Source organism: Aquila chrysaetos, chromosome Z (assembly GCF_900496995.4).
Source record: "Aquila chrysaetos chrysaetos chromosome Z, bAquChr1.4, whole genome shotgun sequence".
Taxonomy (NCBI): domain Eukaryota; kingdom Metazoa; phylum Chordata; class Aves; order Accipitriformes; family Accipitridae; genus Aquila; species Aquila chrysaetos.
The window spans coordinates 71,467,255-71,478,601 of NC_044030.1; positions in this window are offsets into that span (position 1 = coordinate 71,467,255).

The window sequence follows — 11,347 nt, forward strand, 5'->3', positions numbered from 1 at the left end:
CCGTTGTTTGCCCAGACCCGGGGCCGGCGCGTTCCCCGGTTTCAGGCGCGACGCGCCGAGCCCGTGGAAGCGAGCGTCGTAACGGAGCGCCGGCGGGGTTCGACCGGCCCTGCTGCGAGGCGGGGCCGCACGGCCTCCCGGGAGCGCTCCGGCGGCTGGGGGGCACCGCCCGCGTCTCCTCAGCGGCGGCCCCGCCGCACGGCGTGGCAGGGACCACCTTCCCCAACGCCGTCTGCCGGAACGTGCTGGAAGCCGGCGGGTGGCGGGGCCTGCGCGCGGGCACCCCCGGCCCTCGCAGGCACGAGGCTCGGCTCGGTTCGGGATTCCCTTCAGCCCCCCTCGCTGAGCCAGCCCCCTCCGTTACGCAGCCACGCGTCCCTGCAGGGCGCGCACGCCACGTTGTTTTCCTTTTACCGTTTAAATTGAGCGGTGCTCGAAATGGGCGTCGCGAAGCGGTGTCGAAAGCTGCACTGAAATACTGCCCGGCAAGGCTGCCGTCCCCTTCTGTGATGCCCAGCTCTAGCGCCAGGTCCCCACAGCTGGAGAATAAAACAGCCAAGCTGCACCTAGTGGCTGCAGCAGAGCTGCGGGGTTGTTTGGCTGAGGCGCCTTAGGAGAAGGTAACAAGTGAGCGGCACTGGCTGCAACCGGCACCGCTGCTATCCTGCCTGAGCGCTGGCAGTGCGAAACGCAGGTTTCTTTTCTAGGCCAGAGTCTTCAGGGGCATCCCTCGTCAGCCAGGCTTCCTGTGTTGTCACCAAGTGGAAACGTATTCATCCACGTAAACCAGTACAATAACTTGTCAAAACAGACACAATGATCATCCTTTCAACAGCCTCTCTGTCCGTCATGGCAACGGAAAAGGTGACGCGTGCAATGGCTATATGTTGTTATGAGCTTGCCCGTGTAATTCCTGTGAAGGAGCTTGTTCATGAACTTCTCCGGCACTTTTCCCTGGGGCCAGATCTACGTGACTGCTTTTGCCGTGTCATCCTCCACTGAAAGGGTAAATGCCTATGAAGATCATGGAGCCATTCAGCATAGAAATCCTACAACATCAAACAAAACAAATAACAGACATTCTGTCAAGTGCAAATTAATTTTTATGTACTCTCTAACACGTAAACTCCCAAGACTCTGCACAGTGTTTTATAGTACAGTAATACAAGAAAGTTTTATCAACAGTGATGGTTTGTAATGTAATATAAAAAAGTTTGAAGTCAAACCTATGTCCCTTTTATTTCCTCATGTACTGCTTAATGGCCTTGCTAATGTAACAATACTGTTGTTCTTGTTAGTAGGTCTGTTCAGACAGTTGTTTTCAGCCTAGGAGTTGTCTGCCACACCCATTCTTGTCTTCTGGTACACAGCAGTACATTAGGAATGTTGATGCCTCCTGCCTTTAAAAAATACAAAGGTTCTCTTTAAACCATTATAGATCTAATTTTTGGTTGAAGAACTGTATCTCCAATACTTTGTAATTCAAATTGAAATATTGCTGAAGTTACCGCTATGGGACCAAAATACAACACAAGAATTAAAAATTTCCATTCCAGCACCTTCTGCCTATCCAGAGCAGGTTGGTGGTTTGCTTATTTTTCATTAAGTTATGGGTTTTTTCTGAACACTTGCTTTTTTTTCCATGGCATTTTCCAGAGTGTTTCTTGCTTTGCTTTTTTCCTATGGCTTCACCCTTCTAATTGTACTGTCCAGTTAGATGGGAGCTTTTAAATGAATGGTTTACAATTTGTCCTAATGGCTTTTCAAATATAAAATTAGACTGATGGAGCTATATAACTTTTCAGGTCCTCCTTTTCCTCTCTTAGAGATGGGTGTGGTGTTTCCCAGCACTACCTCTAGGATTTCTGAGAGTTATGTTACAAAATAAAATTTAGTTGTAAATCTCAAAATAATCTGCTTTATGGTGCGTTTTATTTACACAAGGAAAAAAATGTTAAGCAAACATCCAAATGATCTTTATCCGTATCTCTGGTTCAACCCGTATTAGCGATTTGTATAGCTAAAAATTCCCTGTGTTTTTTTCCTTTTCCAGAATCACCACAGTGACACTCTGGAGAAATCTGTATTAAGGTAACCTGATAAGCCTTCTGGACACAACATTCAGCTGAGTTTGGGAAAAATATCAGAGTGTACATGTGCTCTTCCAGCTCTGGGCTTCTCACGGCAGTGTTGAGGAAGGCAGAGAACAGCCAGCCAGACTGTTCGCAGCCTGTCCCAGGGAGGGCTGTGAAATAGCAAATGGACAAAAATGAATACTAAACTGATCATAGAAAAGTGTGAATCATACATTTTCCTTCTTTAATAAAGAAAACCCCTCTTGTCTGAAGAAATGAAGGAATTAAACTGCAGATGTGAAACCAAGAATTCAGAAGGCATGCTTATGTGCAGGATTGAGTAGATAAGTGTTTTCCAAAAGCAGTTGATTCAGGTTATAAATGAAGGCCAAAAGGGACCATTAGTTTCTCTAGTGCAAGGCTATCCACCTAGCAGCCTGTGACCTACACCCAGCTTCCTGGAGAGTTCTGTCTGGCTCCCCAAACAGTTCTGAAAGCTGGTTAGTGCAGTCATTACACACCCAGATCTCCCACCACCTTGTCCCACACCAGGACCAAATGATTCACCCAAGGTGGTGCAGAATTCAGATAGCTACAACATGGCCTTTTCTAGACTCTTCCATTAAAACAAGTCTTAAGAAATCAGCTGCTCATTCCTGTAGTGATACCAATCGTTGGCAAGAAATCTTCTCTGTATCAGACGACTTGGCATGTCTCCATTGCACAATGACTTGTTCTGTGCATGAAAGGCCATTACTCTTGTGCCTAGAGCAAGCCAGATGTGTGCTCTTACGCAAGAGAAAAACCTTGCTGTGGAGCCATACCTTCCTTTGATAGGTATGCCTAGTGAAACAATATCAGTGACTGTATGAAAGTTTTGAAGGAAAATAAATGTGGGTTGTGCCTCTGACAGAGCACTGTTCTGTTAATCCTCCTCATCTCTTTCTTTACTATTTCAAGAGGGAAGGGAGGATGCAGGGAGTTAATGAAAGTCAAAACGATAGTGGTAACTAAAATGCAAAGCTTGAAAACTGCAACGTGCTGAATTGTGAATTGAGGTTAAAAATCCTTAAACCTTACATCTGTGACACAAAGATGTCAGCTTGTTCTTTTGTTACCTTTATATTTGAAGAGGAAATGCACAGCTAGGACAGGATGTGCGTTTATATCTACTCAGTATTATCTGCTGCCTTACAAGCTCCACACCAAATCTTACCTGCTGTGTGCAAGTTTCATATTTTTGTGACCCCACAAAGATCAGCTGACTAGTGAAATTGGGGAGATCAGTATCTGATGAAAGCTGCAAGAGAGGGTGGTTGAATTCTAGCATTCTTATCCAAATGTTTTCTTTTATGTTACTTTAAATATCTGGAAGAAGAAGCAAGACTAAAGACTTAGTATCTATCAGTTTCATAAACCATAGTCATTTGGATTCTGCAGAATTATGAGAAGCATGCCTAAAAGAACTGTATAGTGGCTTATTGTTTAAATAACTGTAGGTGTTAAGTACTTTGCTATTTTTTTTCATTTTATCCCAGAATATAGAGTCTTAAAATTACAGAATCATAGAATGGTTGGGTTGGAAGGGTCCTTTAAAGATCATCTAGTCCAGCTCCAAATATAAATTCAACAGGCCTTGGCTAGGTCAGTACTTGCCTGGGAAACCTCTTAGGGAAAATCTCTGTTAAAAAGCTACCTGTGTTAATTTTTACGATAAATATGTACCATGCCATTTTTGTATGGGTATGCACTGTGCATCACGAGTAGAAATAACATACATACACATTGTTTATAAAGATTTTGTACATGTAGATATTACCTCTTCAGAGGTAACCCAGATTTTCACAAGCAAATCTTCTGTAACCTGATTTGCAAAAACGTTTTTGTTTTGTGTTTTTTTGATAAGCAACAGTGAACATAGTGCATTGGGACATGAAATGTGGTAGTTTTTCTAGCTCTCTTTAATAATCCATGGAAATCTACAGAGTCTGGAAAGGATTAAAGCTAAACTGGCAGAAAAGGTTTTGAGCTAGCCCACTGTCAGTGCTGCAGTTCCATGTATTATACATGCAGAAATATTAACAGCTAATTTTAGATTACTCCTCCTTTCAGGCCATGAAACCTTCCTAGAAAACTGTAGACCTATGGACCATATTATTGCTGGGAGAAATTATGTCTGACTGATAGGTTCATAAAATGTTCGTTATAGATGAAGGTTTACTTCAGAACCTGGAGACAATCAGGCAAAGGTTCCACACGCAATTAAGATACTATTAAGAGCAATAAAAAGTTGAAAATTTAGGCAACCTAGAAATCATTCTTCCCAGTATCCAGGGGAAGATTTTTTTTCCTTCAAGAACTTTTTCCTTTCTGGCACAGCCTTCCATCCATCAAGTGCATCTTCCATCTGTGCAAGACCATGTGTGCTATGTGGCATATTGACTATAACTGTGCTGATTATTACAGCAACTTAAGTACTCCCTTTGCAGACATGCTGATGGAGCAGCTACCAAAGCACATGTCCTACTGAAAGAGCACTTGGCCTCTGTCTGTTCTGTCATTTAAGTTCTTAAGACCAGCCTCATGCACAATCCACGCTGTAAGCCTCAAACAGTGCCTGAGCCACTGACTGCACAATGATTTACCTGGACAATGGAGAATGAAATCCTACATTTGGCTTCAGGACTAGATATCTGAAATCCTGCGTGATCCTTTAATTATATATTTTGTAACTTACCTTGGGCACATGTTTGTGTTAAAGAATCAACAAAAATTTTATCATTAACTTAAAAACATTTACAGAAAGGCATCATGAAGTCTTTGCAAAAAGGGGAATGTAATTAAAAAGCACTTATTGTTAATTATTACAGTTATTGCAGCCATGGGATCACTTAGGCATTTAGTTTTCTGGTCTACCTCTCCTTCTGAATGCCTGCTAGCTGTGTTGGTAAGAATGTTCTGCAGCTTTATTGCCATGATTTTTAAAAGTGCTAGAAGTTTTTTTCACTTCACATTCATATTTTGTTTCCTCTTCTTGTGCTCTTACAGGAAATCTGGCAATGATCATGGTGCAGGATCAGCACAAATCCCTACTTTGTTTTTCTTCTGTTTTCTTTGCAGACACGAAAAAGTGCGGAGAAATTCAGCTTGCAGTTTAGAGGGCTGGATAAAATGCTGATGGTCAAAGGCAGGTGTGGGACCTGCTCAGCTGCTCAGCTGTTCCACCATGAGACACTAACTCTGGGGTCTACTGGGGATACTACCACCTCCTTAAAGCCAATTCTTAAGACTGTTATATGCCTGATATGTAAATAATACAAGGCATACATGAGTAATATTTTGTACATGTCTTCCTGCCAAGAGATAGCCATTAAAAAATGAAAATAAAGGTCAGCTAGAGACGAGGATTTACCAATGTAAAATGCCAAGCTGGGACTCATCTCTCCTGTAGTTATACAAGAATCCTTACAAATGAGCAGCCAAGCAAACCTCTATTGACTGGAGAGCTGTTGAGGCATAGTGTGATGACTATTTCTTGTCAGGACCAGGACTCGCTCACTTTTCAAGTTCTACAAGTTGAGCCAGTGCTTTTTGAATGGGATGAGGAGACTCAAAAGTGGGTATTGCTGTTATTGCCTGTAATTAGAGACCATGATATGAAGCCTGTTCAGTGTGAATTCTCACACAAGCCAAGTGCTCCATCCAAACACCTGAACATATGAAATAACAGCAATTTCATAGAAGCAACCAATAGTGGCTGCTTGAATTTTGCAGGGCAGATTTTTTCATGTCTTTACTATTTGCAGTGATGTGGAGTAGTGCAATGTCTTGTGCAGGTGACTTCCAAAGGTGTCCTCAGACAAAATGTCATCATCTCATCTCTACTCTCACTTCTCTTTCTTTCAAACACCGAGTTATTTCCTCTGTGTTGCATTCTGCACCCTTTATTCTGGAATGCTATTACAGTTCTACTACTCTGATTTTGACTTTTCCTCCAACCAGCCAAAACCTAGGAGACCAAAGCTGTAGGAAAAATAGGAAGTCTACCAGTGTCAAGGTAGGGCTGATATGTTTGTCAGGTATAATGGTCTCCAATCTTTGCTGGCCAATTGTCAACGTAATACAGAAATTATATTCTGTATTCAAAATTTTACTTTGTCTTCATTGCTACCTTCAAGAACTGCATCTGTGGAAAATAAAATATAGGACTGTAATACCAGAAGATTGGGGACTTCTGTTATACATATTTGATCCAAAACACACAAAAAGAAATGTATGTTAGTTAATAATTACTATCTTCAGCAAAAATGCGAACCCTTCAGGAGAATAGGAAGTACTTGGAAATCTGAAGCTAGTAATAGTCTTTCTATCTTTTTTTTCCTACCAGTTATTATGAATTTATGACAGCTACATTATATACTGTAGTATTAAAGCTTTTCCAGTCTATTCAATCAATAAGCATTTAGCACTTCCAGGTGTGCAGTCATCCAGCTGACTACAGGCATACCCATTACATTCTGAGTGTGGGTTGCAGATACCAAGTAGCTATATACCAATAACCGGTACTGTAGCTCCTGAATGTTTGACAAAGTACTGTCTGCTGAAGGCACAGCTTGTAAGCTAGTATAGCTTTATTAACAGAAATCAAATCTAGGCAGGGGCTGAATGCTAGTCACTATTGCTGGCTCTTTAAATAATAGCACTGACAACAACAGGAAAGGTGTTACTGTAAGATAGCTGCTCTAAGTCCTCCTCGCATATCAAATGATGTTTCCTGATATAAATCAGGTAAAGATCTGACTCTTCCAGACTTCCATCAGCATTCAAAAAACAGAAGGAGGCAGTCAGTCTGTTCGGGATTTGATTGTTGCAGGCGTATGTATCAGCACAGCTGTCCCTCTGCTTTTATATAGAACACATTTAATAAACAGTTCAGTTCTTCCACCAGTCCTCAGAAGGTCAGTATTGCTTTACAATATTTCTTTATCTACAGAGACCACTTGAGGTACTTATGTTTGGAGTTCATTGTGGTACTAGGAGGCCCCTTTTTTGTGCAAACAGTTTTTACTCATGGTGGGAGTAGATAGCTATCAATCTCAGCTTCCTGTGTGCTGCAGCAGCAAAGTATATTCTGTTAAGTGAAAACTGCCACTTAAGACTGATCTACTTTTGTATTTTGTCTGCAAAATGTTTCAGCAGTTCACAAGCAATTTGCTACTTAGAGTGCTTTGATGCTGAAATGGCAGCTGCTTTTGAATTTTCAAGAGGGACAGAACAGTAAAAAATGGTTGATTTAGCCAGTTATATATACCTTCATTACTGGTTCTGGTAGCAATTCACATACTCTTGCCCTAAGAAGGGCACACAAGATTTTCTTCACAGTTCAGCATTCCAGGACTATGCTATCTGAAAAGAAGTATCATCAACAATTAACCTTCAATATGATGTATTTGAAGCCATAAGTATGTTAGTTTGCCAGACTCCATTTCATGTAAAACGATCTCCATCTTGCACTCAGCTATCTGAATCTGTCCCTAAGTTCTCTTAACATCTCTTCCAGACCATGATGTTTGCAGCCACTGCTGTACTCTCAGCAAAATAAAGCAACATTGAGCCCCAACAAGAAATTTAACCAAAAATATGTCATCCATTTTTTAAATCACAATTCAATAGTTCTTAAAAGAGAACTTTTTCATACAAATCCCTCTTATTCATTAGCTGGACTCACTTTTCACTTCAGTTTTCATTTATTTTACAACAGATTAGCAAAGAACAGACTTGAACTTCCTGTAAGGTTCACTGTATATTGTCACTGAATCCCATGTATTGTGCTGTCATAACTTCCATTCCCTGGCTAGGGTTCAGTGCAGTGAACTATGCTTGGATGACCTGTTATAAATCATTAACAAGAACTTGCTTGTACAGCCTTTAAGGTCACCTGGAATGAACTGCTTTGGATTTAGCTGATGAATCATTTTCCTCCACATCTCTAAGGAGAGTTATTGGGTGTAAAGACTTTAATGGGAATTGTATGTATTGCTGATGATACTTCTGAAGTTATGGTTACAGTTATACCCTCTTGAAGACCTGATCTGTTAAAGAGATCTGTCTGAATACAGAAAAATCAAGGGTTTTGTTTAACTTTCTTTGTATTCATTGGTCCAGATCCTTAATCACTTTAGTTATGCATTGACTCAGTGCACCGTACTGGAAAGCCTAAAGCTGCCTGCCGAATTCCTGGTGCAACTGCATTATTCCTGTAGAAGGAGGGATCACTGATCATTGTGTGGGATATGAGATCCATATAGGAGATCTTTACAGATACCCTGCTTTGGGCATTGCATGATTACATTTGCTTCTTCCTGGTTTACTATCCCCAACATCAGGAGCCTAAGCAGAGTCACACCAAACCGAAAGAATTTTCAGTTTTCTTCTGTAGATCACAGGACTGCCAAGTATTACTAAATACACTGAAAAATAAAAAAATACAGAAGATGTCATACAGCTATGATTTTCTTAACCACATCTTGGGTATCATCAGATAATTTGTCCTTCCTTCAAATGATATGAGGACCATTGGTTTTAGGCCCACTGAGGTGACATGGGGAACTTGCAGGATGATAGAATTATTGCAGAATAAATACAGAAAGTAAAGAAAGCCAATAAGGAACTCAGAATACATGTAGGTATTCAGCAACTAAGGTCAGTTTGCATTTGTAATCTGTGAAATGATTATGACTTAGGACACATCTGATAAAAAAAGATTATCCTTGCTAATTAGTGTGCTACAGATAGGTTCAAGTAGAGAAAGATACTTCATTATTATAATGGAATTTGCAAACAGAAAAACAAAGCATATATGTACTAGATCAGAGCTCCTTTAAGTCTCATTTTGTTTTTAAGTAGACAATTGCATGTATCAGCTCTTCCTTCATTCACTGAAACAATTTCCAGGCCCGTATCAGAGGATGTCAGCATTTGTTGCTTCCTTTGAATTCTGAGAAGTATGCATTTAGTTATCTTATGCGGCTCTGGATCTCACATGAGAGGAGCACGAGACCAATATTGCATCACTATCCTCCTTCCTGGAGTTACTTTAACTAATGAATTTGTGGTTCTAATTATTTTGCTGAATTTACTTTACTTTAATAGATCTTCTTAGCCTTCACTTAAATTACCTTTTGTTTACAGCATGTAACCAAGAGTTTAAGGCCTCATAAACAAATGGAAATTTGTTTATGTAAGCATTAATTAAACCTCAACAGCCTGTTTTTGTTGCAATTTATTCCACTATAAAGTATGAGTAACTCCACTGAGTTCACAGAGTTACACTGTTATAAAATGAGAAGACATGAGAAGAATCAGCAGAGACTTATGATCTGCCAGTGGACTTTGAATTCCCTGTTTGTGACATCTTTCAGTCACAAGAGCAAAACAGACACTGAAGTCCTAAGGTCTCATGATAGAATTCGTGCTGGATCCGTGTTCTGCCTCTGTCCTCTCATTATGTGCACATGTTGCAAATCTCTACAGCAGACTTTACGAGAATATAATTATTGACAGCCGCATAATTCCATATCCATTTGAGATTTTTTTTAAGAAATGTATGTTACCAATCTAGATAACAAAAATAACAAACATCAGTTAATTTCCAAAGACACTGGTATTTCTGTGCTGTGATGCTTTGAAAAGTTTGAAACGTCAAAAAAGGGGATAGTTTATGTTCGGTAAGAAGGGAAGGGGGCTGTTATTTCCACCAGGACCATTATTCCTCCCAAATAAGAAAGACAGTGAGTAGAAACAGGATGATAATTATAAAAATTATTGTTTGAAACTGAAGACTTGTCCAAATTAGAGTTCATAACTGCCTCCTGCAGTGAGATTGGAACATTCTCAACAGCTAAGAAAATACTTGCAGTGGAAAGCAAAATTAAGATTTAAGATAATTATTTCTTTAGAAGCTATGGACAAAGGGCTACATGAGCCTGTGAATTCAAGGAGGATTAATATAAGAAATGGAATAGTCAGACTTTTAGACTGTAAATTTAACAATTATTAACATCTTTATTCTACTGCTAGGAGAAAAATGTGGAAGTGGATTTTTTTCCACTCAGAAAGGGTAATGCTTCAGACTGAAGTTTAAACACATTTAGGATTTATACATTTCTAAAAAAGACAGATCTATCTAAACCCACAGCCGACGTTGTAATATTCCCTACCACTAGCTTTAAGACAGAGGAACTTTTTTCTTGAGGCAGAACAATCTCAGGTAAGGTGAATGTTATAAAGCAAGATGATTATGGCTTATCACTATGAATGTAGTTGACCTCTCCTTAATATTATAAAGGTTATAATAAATATAATGTAATATAATAATAAATAATACAATAAATAGTATTTATTGGCACAGTGATAATTGCTAACAGCAGCTGCTTCTCATCTCTCTCTAAGTGAACCAAGGGTCTGCCGGTGTCCCTGCATACTATATGGAAGGAAATACTAACTTTTCAGTAGTGACCACTGTACATTTCCATCCTCAGTGTGCTTTCCATAGCAAGGTAGCTGTTTTATAAGTTAGGTGCTTCAGCTCAGTTTACTGTGTCTGGACCCTTTATTCTTCTGTACTTGTGAGCTGCTAGTCTCAGGAGCAGTCAGTGGTATTACATACAGCTTATAGGCTCAGCATTTGTTAATCAAGACTTGTGCACATCCCTCTCTACAAAGCTGAAAAAGAAATAGGAATGGAATATTGCTCTTTATTTGATAGTATCTCCACCTGTGTGGCAATAATTGGCAAGAGACCAACTGTCAATCACTACTGAGCTGCATTTTACTCCTCTCCCTATTAATAGATCTGTACCTGCTTCATTTCTTTTTGGCTGCTTCAGTGCTCATTTAGGAATTGAGAGACCTGATACATACCAAATAATTACTTCCAGCCAACCTCACAGGGCTTTATTAGCACTGAAAATCAACACCCTATCCTGAGGCAGGAGGCCCAGCAAATAATCTATCATTTGGAATAGTAAAGGACATCATCGCAGTTATGAGGGCTTGGTCCCAACCCAGCAAAGAATACAAGGATGTGTTTCCCTAACAACGTAAGGAATGTGAGCACATTCCACCTTTTAAAAAATAATTCAGTCCCAGTCTGATGTCTGTCTGTTTTCTGCATTGTGTCCTCCAAGACTATCGAATAAAACTTCAGATCTTTGACCTTCTTTCCATTGACTTGAGCGTCGGACTTCTACAAGATAAACCACAAGGTCAGC